The 12,866-nt window shown below is 39.9% G+C and overlaps 1 protein-coding gene across 2 annotated transcripts in view; it reads left to right on the plus strand.

Annotated features, from left to right (window-relative positions):
* Positions 1-12,866, plus strand: part of mast2 (microtubule associated serine/threonine kinase 2) — a 406,821-nt gene that overhangs the window by 145,324 nt on the left and 248,631 nt on the right. The window lies entirely within an intron of this gene.

Raw genomic sequence — 12,866 nt, forward strand, 5'->3', positions numbered from 1 at the left:
AAGGGATTAAAAGTAACATTAGCAAATTTGCTGATGACACAAAGCTGGGTGGCAGTGTGAAATGTGAGGAGGATGTTATGAGAATGCAGGGTGACTTGGACAGGTTGGGTGAGTGAGCAAATGTATGGCAGATGCGTTTAATGTAGATAAATGTGAGATTATCCACTTTGGTGGCAAGAACAGGAAGGCAGATTACTATCTAAATGGAGTCAAGTTAGGAAAAGGGGAAGTACAACAAGATCCAGGTGTTCTTGTCCATCAGTCAATGAAAGCAAGCATACAGGTACAGCAGGCAGTGAAGAAAACTAATGGCATGCTGGCTTTTATAACAAGAGAAATTGAGTATAGGAGTAAAGAGGTCCTTCTGCAGCTGTACAGGGCCCTGGTGAGACCCCACCTGGAGTATTGTGTGCAGTTTTGGTCTCCAAATTTGAGGAAGGACATTCTTGCTATTGAGGGAGTGCAGCGTAGGTTCACAAGGTTAATTCCCGGAATGGCGGGACTGTCATATGTCGAAAGATTGGAGCGACTGGGTTGTATACACTGGAATTTAGAAGGATGAGAGGGGATCTGATTGAAACATATAAGATTATTAAGGATTGGACACACTGGAGACAGGAAGCATGTTCCTGCTGATGGGTAAGGCCAGAACTAGAGGCCACAGTTTAAGAAAAAGGGGTTGGCCATTTAGAACAGAGATGCGGGAAAAGCTTTTTCACCCAGAGAGTGGTGGATATGTGGAATGCTCTGGCCCAGAAGGCAGTGGAGGCCAAGTCTCTGGATGCATTCAAGAGAGAGTTAGATAGAGCTCTTATAGATAGTGGGGTCAAGGGATATGGGGAGAGGGCAGGAACGGGGTACTGATTGTGTATGATCAGCCATGATCACAGTGAATGGCGGTGCTGGCAAGAAGGGCCAAATGGCCTACTACTGCACCTACTGTCTATTGTCTATTATCAGTACCAGAATCAGAATCGGGTTTATTATCAACGGCATGTGACATGAAATTTGTTAACTTCGCAGCAGCAGTTCAATGCAATACATAGTCTAGCAGAGAGAGAAAAAAATAATAATAAGCAAATAAATTAATTATGTATTTTGAATAGATTTTTAAAAAGTACAAAAACAGAAATATTGTATATTTAAAAAGAAAGTGAGGTAGTGTCCAAAGATTCAATGTCCATTTAGAAATCAGATGGCAGAGGCGAAGAAACTGTTCCTGAATCACTGAGTGTGTGCCTTCAAGCTTCTGTACCTCCTACCTGATGGTAACAATGAGAAAAGCGCATGTCCTGGGTACTGGAGGTCCTTAATAATGGACACTATCTTTCTGAGACACCGCTCCCTGAAGATGTCCTGGGTACTTTGTAGGCTAGTACCCAAGATGGAGCTGACTAGATTTACAACCTTCTGCAGTTTCTTTCGGTCCTGTGCAGTAGCTGTCAGAATGCTCTCTGCGGTACATCTGTAAATGTTTTTGAGTGTATTTGTTGACATGCCAAATCTCTTCAAACTCCTAACACAAGCAGTCCTCGGGTTTTGAACGAGTTCCGTTTGTGAGTCCATCTGTAAGTCGGATTTGTAAGTAAGTCAGAACAAGTAAGTCCAGTATTATTTAGTGGCAATTAGTCAAACGTTTGTCTTAGTATATAGTATATATTTTACCTTTCTATCCATATAAAACAGTTAAGAAACTTATGTATTCCAATAATTAAACCACTGCATTGCTTAGTAATAATTGTAGCTTTCACCAGGGCAGAGCCTTTCACATGCTCCATTACCCTCACTTTATCCTTTAAAATTGTTTTGATCATTGAGCAACTGTAGCCTAATGCTTTTCCTTTTGTAATTTATTTTTTTATTGAAGTTCATCATCAAACAAACATTTCCATAAGATGTATTTCAGACATTGTACATGTATGTCATATAATTATATATATCACAAATCTCCACAAAGTATTTATCCGAGGTACACATTTATAGAAAAGAGTAGAAAGAAAAAACAAGCAGAAGGAGAGAACTATGTACAAGTAGGGAGTATATACATATATATGCACACACACAAATATATAACTTAATGCTTTTCCAATGACTGATGGCGTTTCATCTCTTTCCAATCGCGATCACTTCCAGTGAATGGAGCAAAAACACTGCGGGTGGCATGTCCCAACCTCTGCCGGGTCCTAAGGACCACCGGACTGAATTCCCCGTGTCCTAAAGTCCACCGTACTGAGACAGGTTAAATGGGACAAGTGGGGGCTGTGCTGGGTTTGGGTGTTTGATCCTCCACAATATTCTGTGTGGGAATTTAAACTGGAGGTGGCAGTGTTTTTTTTTAAACGAGGTCGAGTTGCAAGCTTGAGATCAACCGGTCACGGACGGTACGGGAGTCACTGGATCGACATCAACCCGGCACGGGAGCAGTCTGTCACTGGATCGAACTCGGGAACCTCCATTCTCGAGCTCGGCACTGATCTCACTGCGCCACCAGCCAACCTAAACGGTGGTGGGGGGTGGGGGGGGGGTCAAGGTGAATCTTGCTAAGAAAAATTTTAGCCAAATACAAAGTTACACTCAACACAGTGCCAACAGCAATGACTTAAAATGGCAGATGACGTTCTCCTTCCTCGGTTCTTAAGTACGAGTTGTCCGTAAGTCGGACGTTCGTAACAATCTCGGCTGATTAATGATTTAGATGAAGGGATTAAATGTAACATTAGCAAATTTGCAGATGACACAAAGATGGGTGGCAGTGTGAAATGTGAGGAGGATGTTATGAGAATGCAGGGTGACTTGGACAGGTTGGGTGAGTGAAATCATTATGTAGGAGGGAGATTGAAAATCTAGCTTGTGGTGCCACAACAACAAGCTCTCAGTGAATTCCAGCAAGACCTAGGAGATGATCATTGACTTCAGGAGGAGGAAGCCAGAGGTCCATGAACCAGACTTCATCAGGGGTTCAGAGGTGAAGTGGGTCAGCATGTATTACCATTTGAGGATGTGGCCTGGACCCAGCATGCAATACCATTACAAGGAAAGAATGAGAGTGCCTCTATTTCTTTAGAAGTTTACGAGGATTTGGTATGACATGTAAAACTTTGTGGTGGAGAGTATATTGTCTGGTTGCATCACAGCCTATTCTGTTTCCATTAATCAGCTTAGTTCATTCAATTCATGTCATTGATCATTAGCATTCTGTTTGTTACCTTTGTTTGATCATGCACTGGACTATATACCTACAAAGTAATCAAGTTTTTATTTGAAAAGTGGTATATTACTTAATATCACAAACACGAGATAATCTGCAGATTATGGAAACAATGCACACAAAATGCTGGAGGAACTCAGCTGCCCAGGCAGCATCTATGAAAAAGAGTAAATGATGTTTCTGGCCAGCACCCTTCATCAAGACTGGAAGAAAAGATAAGAAATCAGAGCAAAAATGTAAGGGAAGGGGAGGAAGGTTGTAGGTGATAGGTGAAACTGGGAGGGGGGGTGAATTAAAGAGCTGCAAAATTGATTAGTGAAAGAGATAAAGGGCTGGAGTAGGGAGAATCTGATAGGAGAGGGTAGAAGACCATGGAAAAAAGGAATGGAGAGGAGTACCAGAGAGAGGTGATAGACAGGTAAGGAGATAAGGTGAGAGGGAAATGGCAACTGTCAGATACGATGTCAAGGTAGAGGTAGTTCAATTTTTGCACCACTACATCCAAGGTTTTGTGAAATGACCTTGTAATAAAAAACATAAGAGTTCTACTTATTACTGCAGAGAAGGAGGTCACTGAGCCCAAATAGTACATTGTCTTTCAGTGTCACAATCCCATTGGTTCCATTCCCCTATTTGCCCCGTGAAAATATACATTATACATGCACGTCATCTCTCCTTTTTTATCGATATTTACTGAGAGGTAATGTACACAAGCCATTTCGGATACGAGCATGTCTTTGGTACATGTGAACAAACCAAGGCGACTGAGAGAAACCCACTTGACCATAAGATGAATGTGTATACTCTATAGAGATTGAATCTGGGTCCTTAGTGCTGTGAGGCTACAGTACTCACTGCTGTACCAATTGCTGCTGTTGCTTAAGATCCAAGTGAACTTATTAGACAACAATGAACAATTAAGATAATTGTAATGATCCAATCAAGTCATGCCATTTTCTCATCCATTTCTGAAAACATATTTTATTTGGTTACGTTCTTAACTTTGATGTCATCTGGGTTGGTCATTGTTGGGGCATATGCACTGATCAGTGTTGCACTCCTCTTATTGCCAAGTGGGAGCCGAAGCGTCATCAGGCGATTGTTGATGCCCTCTGGAAGCTTGGCAAGTTGACGAGCGAGGTGGGATCGGATGGCAAATCCAACGCCAGCCTCTCGTCATTCAGTGCTACTGCGACTGCTCCAGAAGAAGGTGTACCACCACGTTCTGTAAGCTGGCCTTTGCCTGCTATGTATGTTTCGCTGAGTGCTGCAATGTCCACGTTATAGCGGGCTAGTTCTTTGGTGACCAGTGCTGTTCTTCTTTCTGGTCTGACAGCCTTGGTGGTGTCAAGCAGAGTTCACATGTTCCACATGCTAAGGTTGAGCACCTTCACTTTCGTTTCCTTTGTAGTTCGACTGCTGAGTGGGATCCCTGCCAGCCGCGGTGTGCTGGCCAGGGTAAGATGAAGCAGTCTATGTTTGAGGCACCTTTTCTAGCCCCTTCCTCCATGGAGGTGAGCAGAGCGATTCCTAAAGAGGACTGCTCAGACACCGAGGGGGCTGCCAAGCTCCACTGCTGCTTCATTCCAGCGGAGAACGACCCAATGCCCTGGGCCACCTGTGTGCAGGTTTGTGACGACAGCTTCCAGTGTATCCACACCTGCTGCTTCGCCACTCGCCCATCGCCACAGGACTTGAAGTTTTTTGGCGGAATGGGTTTGGAGTCGTGACTTGCACTTGACTTGGATTAAAGTGAGGGAGAGTTGCGCAAATCATCAGCCTCACTCTCTCTTCCCGACCTATCTGTATCCAGTTGCAAGATGGATTCGAGACAGCTGGAGATAAGTTGGGATGCAGTGGATGTCCAGCAGTGTCCTACGTGTCTCACTGTGCTCTGATTGTGCTTCACAACGCTTTGCTGGGTCCGCCTTTCTACTCGTTGGACCGCCAAGTGGTGGTCTCCTCCGCGTAGTCTGCCGAATTCAGTCTTCGCATGCATAGGTAGACAAGCCCTAACTCACTGAGGGTTTGAGGCCCATTGGCTACCCTCACCAGGTTTTGCCGGCCAGTCGAAGCCGTTGCCCAGGGTGTGGCCGCTGTTACATGCAAACAGCTACGAGGAACCACCGGTGAGAGCTGAGTGTCAGGTGAGGACCAAAGTGGACGAACTACTCAGAAGAGTATAACGTGTTCCCTGTCAGAGATATTACCTCTCCCTGACACCCCATACACCCCACAATATAATATGCATGCAACTGCATTGATTTAAAGGCACAAGAGATGCACAAAGTATTTCGGCATTACTCCAACTTCTGGAAGGCTTATGCTTGTCACAGACATCAGTGTGATAAAACTTTGCAGGCATGGTATTTCTTTCTGCTTCCAGTCTGATAGTAGACTTTGCCTTGCATATGTTTATAAACATTATGTTATTTTTTGCTTTATTAACCTGTCTCTGGCTGTTCTCACCATTAGAGCAGATTCTCTAAAAGGTCAATATGAGAGCAGAGTTATATTACAACAGTTGAATTTTTCTGTGTGTTTTTTATTGCAAGAATCATCTTGTTTACGCAAGGTATTTTTGGGCACATCAGAAGTATTTTGAGAATCAAACTTCAAATAATTTGCGATATGCTAAATGCGCTTCTGCAACTTTCTCAGATTTTGAAGTACACTTCAGGACAATCCAAATTACAAGAAGATTGCTTCTGGATCTTGTTGGAATAATTTATTTTTTCTGCTTGAATCATGACACTTGTTAAGGCTGGCACACCGTCCTGGTTCATGTATGCATGGTGGCTTGAAACAAATTACTTGACATTTCTTTTTTACATTCATTCTGCATTTCTTTTTTACATTTTTTTTTACCCCTTATTTCTTGATTTTATTATTATATATTTAAATGTTCAATGATTTCATCTCAACTAGTAAATCAGGAAATTAATTATACAAGTTTGAACTTCTTTGTGAATAAATTTACTTTGTCTAAATTTTCTGCTATTGAACTTCAGTACATCATTTAACACCTCATCACTGACTGGAACCAGTGCAATTTTGTCTATACTCTGTTCAATAACATTACAATGAAGGAAACTCCAACATTTCTGCCGGCCTGTGGTGTAGTAGCATCTGCACTGGACTTTGAGGCAGTTGGTCCTGGGTTTGAATCTGGCCTGCTCCTTGCACGCTTTCCATTTGTGCTGGGTTGAGCATCGAGCTAGCAACTTGGTTTTGTGATTTCTGGTCGCCTCACTACAGGAAAGATGTGGAAACCATAGAAAGGGTGCAGAGGAGATTTTAAAGGAGGTTGCCTGGATTGGGAAGCATGCCTTATGAGAATAGGTTGAGTGACGGAGGACGAGAGGTGACCTGATAGAGGTGTATAAGAAGATGAGAGGCATTGATCATGTCGATAGTCAGAGGCTTTTTTCCAGGGTTGAAATGGCTAACATGAGAGGGTGCAGTTTTAAGATGCTTGGAAGTAGATACAGAGGAGAGTGGTGTGTGCGTGGGATGGGCGCCGGCGACAGTGGAGGCAAATACGATAGGGTCTTTTGAGAGACTCCTGGATAGGTACATGGAGCTTAGAAAAATAGAGGGCTATGGTAACCCTAGGTAGTTTCTGAAGTAAGTACATGTTCAGCATGTGGGCCGAAGGACCTGTATTGTGCTGAAGGTTTTCTGTGTTTCTGTTTCTTCACTGTTTCATTTCTTGAGATCAAAGTGCCTCCCAGTAGTTTTCTAGGCCAAGTGTCAGTATATTTCTTATAATTGATGCATGTCTTGGTACTGCATGCAACCTTCTAAATAAATTTATTCACATTCTACTGAGGCTTGTCCTTATTTCTCCATTTTTGTATCCTTTACATTTTGCAATAAAAGTTGGAATTTCATGTTTTGCTTTATAACCTTATCTGCCTGAGGTGCTACCTTGAATTTCCAGGAAAACTTGTAAACCCAAATCCTTCTGCTCTTCTGCATTCATTTGGAGGATGTATCTGTTTATGTGTATAATTGTTGAATTGCAAGTGACACATTGTAACTTATCTCTCCCATCTGATCAATATCTCTTTGCAGCTTCCTTTGGTTTTCTATAGATCTAACTTCACAGTCAAATTCAAGTTTTGATGCTCTTGCCTCTGGAGCATTAAGTGGAAGCAATCCCAGAAATAAACTGGGAGTTCATAATTATTCATACAAATGTTCTGAAGAATAGGAGCACACCACATTTTCTCTTGAATATTTTTGTGTTCAGTTTGGTTTACTTCTTATTTCACATTGCTCAGTCATATTTGGTACTCAGCTTGTGCAGAAGTCAAAGACCTTACAAAGTTCATGCACACTGAAGCTCCATATTGATTTAAGCCTTGAGCTATAATATAATTTGAGAGATAAGCATCTTCTCTCAAAGTCTCTTTTGTGATCAGAGGATAAAACAAAAACCTCTCAAAATTTCTGTCAATCTTGCTCTTCCACAGAAGTGGGGTATTATAATGTGGAATCTCTCATTTGATTTGAATTTCAATAGTCTTTGCACTGTTCTTGGTGTTAAATCAATTAAAAACAGTTTTGGTTGCCCCGTTATTGGAAGGATGTTGAGGCTTTACAGAGGGTGCAGGAGGTTTGCTAGGATGCTGCCTAGACTAGATTGCGTGTGATATGACGGGAAGCTTCACAACTGTGGGTTGTTTTTTCTGAAGTGAAGGATGTTCTGAAGTGAGAGGCATAGAGAGAGTGGACAACTATCTTTATCCCAGGGTTGAAATGTCTAATACCAGAGAGCATCGATTTAAGGTTAGAGAGGTAAGTTCAAAAGAGATGTGAGGGGCAAGATTTTTACACAGAATGGTGGGTGCCTGGAATGTGCTGCCTGGGGTGGTGATAGAAGCAGATATATGAGAAACTTTTAAGAGACACTTAGATAGGCACACAAATGTGAGGAACATTTTATAATCCAAGAGGATTAGTTCAGTTGGCCATTTGATTTTTAGTTTATTCAGTTTGGCACACATTCTGGGACAGAGGGCTTGTTCCTGTGTTGTATCATTCCATGGTCTGTTTCCTTTGGATGATTTAAAAAAGACTACACTAAAATTCCTGAACTTGACCATGACCTTTTTGTTCATTGCTGGAAGGTAGTTATAAGATTACATAGATAATTTTGAATATATTACTCCACTTTAGTATTAACTAATTGAATTCTTGCTGCATGGTTTCATTTTTGATTGATCACCTGGAGAAAATGACTGTGTGGTTGCTTCCAGTGCCCTACCCACCAGCATGCGCTCTGAAGTTGTTATTGATACCTTCCACACAACATTTGGTGAAGAGCTATGTTGCATTTTGAATTAAAATTGCTATATTTAATGTAGTGTTATATGATGTGGCTAGAAACCCTGTTGCTGTAGTCTTAAACCCTCTGTAGAAGAGAATTGTAGAGATCCACAACCGCACAGGTAAAGAATTCTTCTTTATCTTCATCCTAAATGGTTTAACCTTTAAAGAATTTCAATCTCCTTATTCTGGACTCTCCAGACAGAACAGATAGCTTGGCAGAAATTGTTCTGGTCAAAATCTAATGTCAGAACAAGGTTAACTCTAAATTGCCACCCTCTTTTAATGAGGTATCTATTATTCTTTTATTAAAAAAGGGTAAAGACCCAACAGAGTGTTCCTTGTATAGGCCGATTTCTTTGCTTAATGTTGATGTTAAAATCTTGGCCAAAGTTTTGGCTTATAGATTAGAAACTGTTATTCCCTGTATTATTCCTGATGATCAAACTGGTTTTATTAAAAACCGTCTTCCTTTTTTTAACATTCGGCGTTTATTTAACATTTTATATTCACCTCCAACTGGGATTCCTGAATGTGTTATTTCCCTCGATGCGGAGAAAGCATTTGATCATATAGAGTGGAACTACCTTTTTGCAGTTTTGGAAAAATTTGACTTCGGTCAAAGTTTTATCTCTTGGATCAAATTGCTGTATTTGTGTCCTACTGCCTCTGTTTTGACTAATTTTCAGAAATCCCAGTATTTAACCTCAAACGTGGCACCTGTCAAGGATGCCCTTTAAGTCCCTTTCTCTTTGATTTGGCTATAGAACCTTTGGCGATAGCATTTTGAAATTGTCCTGAATTGACCGGGATTTGGAGAGGGGGTGTTGAGCATAAAGTTTCTCTTTATGCTGATGACTTATTACTTTTTCTTTCAAACCCATCTACATCCTTAGCTCCAATGTTTTCACTTCTTGATCAGTTTAGCCAGTTCTCTGGCTATAAACTTAATTTACATAAGAGCGAACTTTTCCCAATTAATAAAGAAGCACAAGAATTAACATTTCGTGATCTCCCTTTTAAAATAGTTCATAATCAATTTACCTATCTTGGGATTACAGTCACAAGGAAGTTTAAAGACCTCTTTCGTGAAAATTTTGCCAATCTTTCATATACTATAAAACAGAGTCTGTTACAATGGTCACCTCTATCTATGTCTTTGGTAGGTCATATTAATGTTGTTAAAATGTATGTTCTCCCTAAACTTTTATATTTATTTCAATCAATCCCAATTTTTATTCCTAATTCTTTTTTTGATTCCTTAGACTCTATTATTTTGTCATATCTGTGGAAGAATAAGTGCTCTAGAATTAATAAAGTCTAAAAATCTAAAAATCTAAAAAAGAGGGTGGCATGGCTTTACCTAACTTTCGTTTATATTATTGGGCAGCCAATATACGTTGTGCTACCTTTTGGTCTTTTTTCCATGGCCAACCCGAGTGCTCTAATTGGGTGGCAATGGAGTTGAGTTCCACTAAAGATTTATCTATTTCTGCACTTCTTGGCTCTGTACTCCCTAGTACTTTGTCCAGATTAATTGTTAATCCTCTTGTTAGACACACTTTGCGTATATGGGCTCAGTTTAGGAAATTTTATGGTTTCCAGGGTTTTTCCTTTTCTAGCCCTATCTTACATAATCACCTTTTTTTTACCTACTACGTATGATTCAGCATTCCATGTTTGGTATAGGAAGGGCATTAGACATTTTGAAGATCTTTTTATTGATAAACGCTTCGCATCTTTTCAACAGCTCTCTGCTAAGATAAATCTGCCCAATGCTCATTTTTTTTAGATATCTCCAAATTAGACAGTTTATTAATCCTTTAATTCCTAACTTTCCTGAAATGCCTGAGAAAAATGTTATGGATTTATTTCTTTCTATTAATCCACTAGGTAAAGGTTTAATATCATTTATTCATGATAAATTAGCAGCCTTACGGCGTGCCCCTGTGGATAAAATTAGAATGGCTTGGGAGCATGATTTAAATATCTCCTTATCTGATGAGACTTGGGACTCGATTCTCAAATCGATTAATTCAACCTCTCTTTGTGCTCGCCATTGCCTTTTACAGTTTAAGATTGTTCATAGAGCCCATATGTCTAAATCTAAGCTATCTTGATTTTATCCTAATATTAGTCCTCTCTGTGATAAATGCAAAAGGGGCGAGGCCTCTCTCATTCATATGTACTGTTTTGTCCTAGCTTGGAGAAATTTTGGAAAGATGTCTTCATAACGTTATCTTATATTCTGAATCACCACCTAGAATCTAACCCTTTAATTGCTTTGTTCGGTTTTTTGGGTGAGACAGATTTACTGAGTTCGACTAAGTGTCAAATATTATCTTTTGCTTCTCTCCTGGCTAGATATTTAATCCTCCTTAGATGGAGAGATGTTGCCCCGCCCACTCATGCTCAATGGCTTAATGATATTATGTCCTGCTTAGACCTTGAAAAAATTCATTATTCAGTTCTTAATTCGGATACAAAGTTCCATAAGGTCTGGGGACCTTTTATTGAGTACTTTCATAACCTTCCTCTTAACTAAGGTTTTTTTTTCGGTCCCTTGCTTTCAGCTCTTTTTTTTTTTGGTAGTAGGCATTACTATCTTCTGTTGCTAAGTGTATTTACAGTTTTGGGGGTTTGAATGTCCTGATGTATACTCTCTATATTGTGTTGTGGTTGGTCTGGAGTTCTTTTTTTGTTGCGGGGCTTGGGGAGGATACTAATTTTACATGTCTTCAATTTGGGTGCTTTCTCAATTATCTTCTTTTGTATTATATTATTATTGTATGTTTATTTTTGCACTGTATTAATGTTCTTCATATCGATCTGGTTTTTTTTTTACCTGTAGCGATGTAGAAAATGTATAAAAAAACTAATTAAAAAAAATTAAAAAAAAAAGAACAAGGTTAACACTTATGCTTCCGGATTGCAGTAAATATAATAGTTTACTTATAAAGTACTTTTCAAACAAATGATATAGTCCAAAATGCTTTACAAGTTTAAAGATGAAAATCAAAGACAAAAAGATGTTAGTTAAAAACAAGGTGAAATATATAGTTTTTTTTTTAGCAGGTGTTTAAAAGTGCCAATTGATTCTGCATCCCTTATAGTTTTGAGTTCCACAATTTAGGAGTATTGTTAAAAAAACCTTACTTGCTAAATATCTTTTGAAGGTGTTTGTTTAAATTTAAGAGACTGCTGGAAGTAGACCTTGAGTGCTTGAACGGGATTATAAAATGAAAGCAATTCTGTGATGTACTCTGGTTGCAGAACATTTGAGAGCTTTAAAAGCAAGTAAGAGAACTTTAAAATCAATTCTAAAAGATACAGGAAGCTAATGCAGAGTAGTTAGAATGGAAGTGATATACTTACCTCATCCATGTTTTAGTTAAAGGTCTCGCAGCAGCATTCTGAATAAGTTGAGATTTATCAATAGGTTGCTTTGGAAGGCCAGTAAAATATGCATTGTAGTATTCTAGTCTATTTGATTATAAATGTGTAAATTAGTTTCCCATCAGCATTACATGGCAGGAATGGACATATCTGTGCAATACTGTATTTGTTAAGTAGAGAGATGCTGCTCTGGCCATTTTGTTGATAAGACTGTAAGACATAGGAGCAGAATTGGCCCATTCGGCCCATCAAGTCTGGCCCACCATTTTATCGTGCCTTCTTTCCATATCCCTTTATGCCCTGATTAATCAAGAAACTAACATACCATGAACATACTTAATGACTTGGCTTCCACAGCCATCTGCAGCAATGAATTCCGCAGATTTACCACCCTGTGGCTTTAAAAATTCCTCCTCATCTCCATTCTAAGTGGACATCCCTCTATTCTGAGTTTGTACTCTCTGGTCCTAGACACTTCCACTACAAGGAAAATGATCTTCACATCCACTCTTTCAATAGGTTTCAATGAGATCTCCCCTCATTCATCTAAGTTCCAGTGAGTACAAGCCCAGAGCTATTAAGCACTCCTCATTCAATAAGCCTTTCATTCCTCGAATCACTTTTGTGAATGTCCTTTGAACCTTCTCCATTGTCAGTACATTGTTTCTTAGATAAGGGACCTACAACTACTCAATTCTCCAAGTGAAGCCTCACCTCAGTAATGCCTTGTAAACTACTTGCCACTGCACCTGTCTACGTACCGTCCACAAAGCCATCAATTTCATCATTCAGGCAATGCACACAGAGTGCTGAGGGAACTCAGCAGACCAAGCATCTGTGGAAAAGAGTGAACAATCACCTTTTCAGGGTGAAGCCCTTTATCAGCCTGATCTACTTAGCTCCTCCAGCATTTTGTGTGTGTTGCTTG

Source organism: Hypanus sabinus, chromosome 11 (assembly GCF_030144855.1).
Source record: "Hypanus sabinus isolate sHypSab1 chromosome 11, sHypSab1.hap1, whole genome shotgun sequence".
NCBI classification, from domain to species: domain Eukaryota; kingdom Metazoa; phylum Chordata; class Chondrichthyes; order Myliobatiformes; family Dasyatidae; genus Hypanus; species Hypanus sabinus.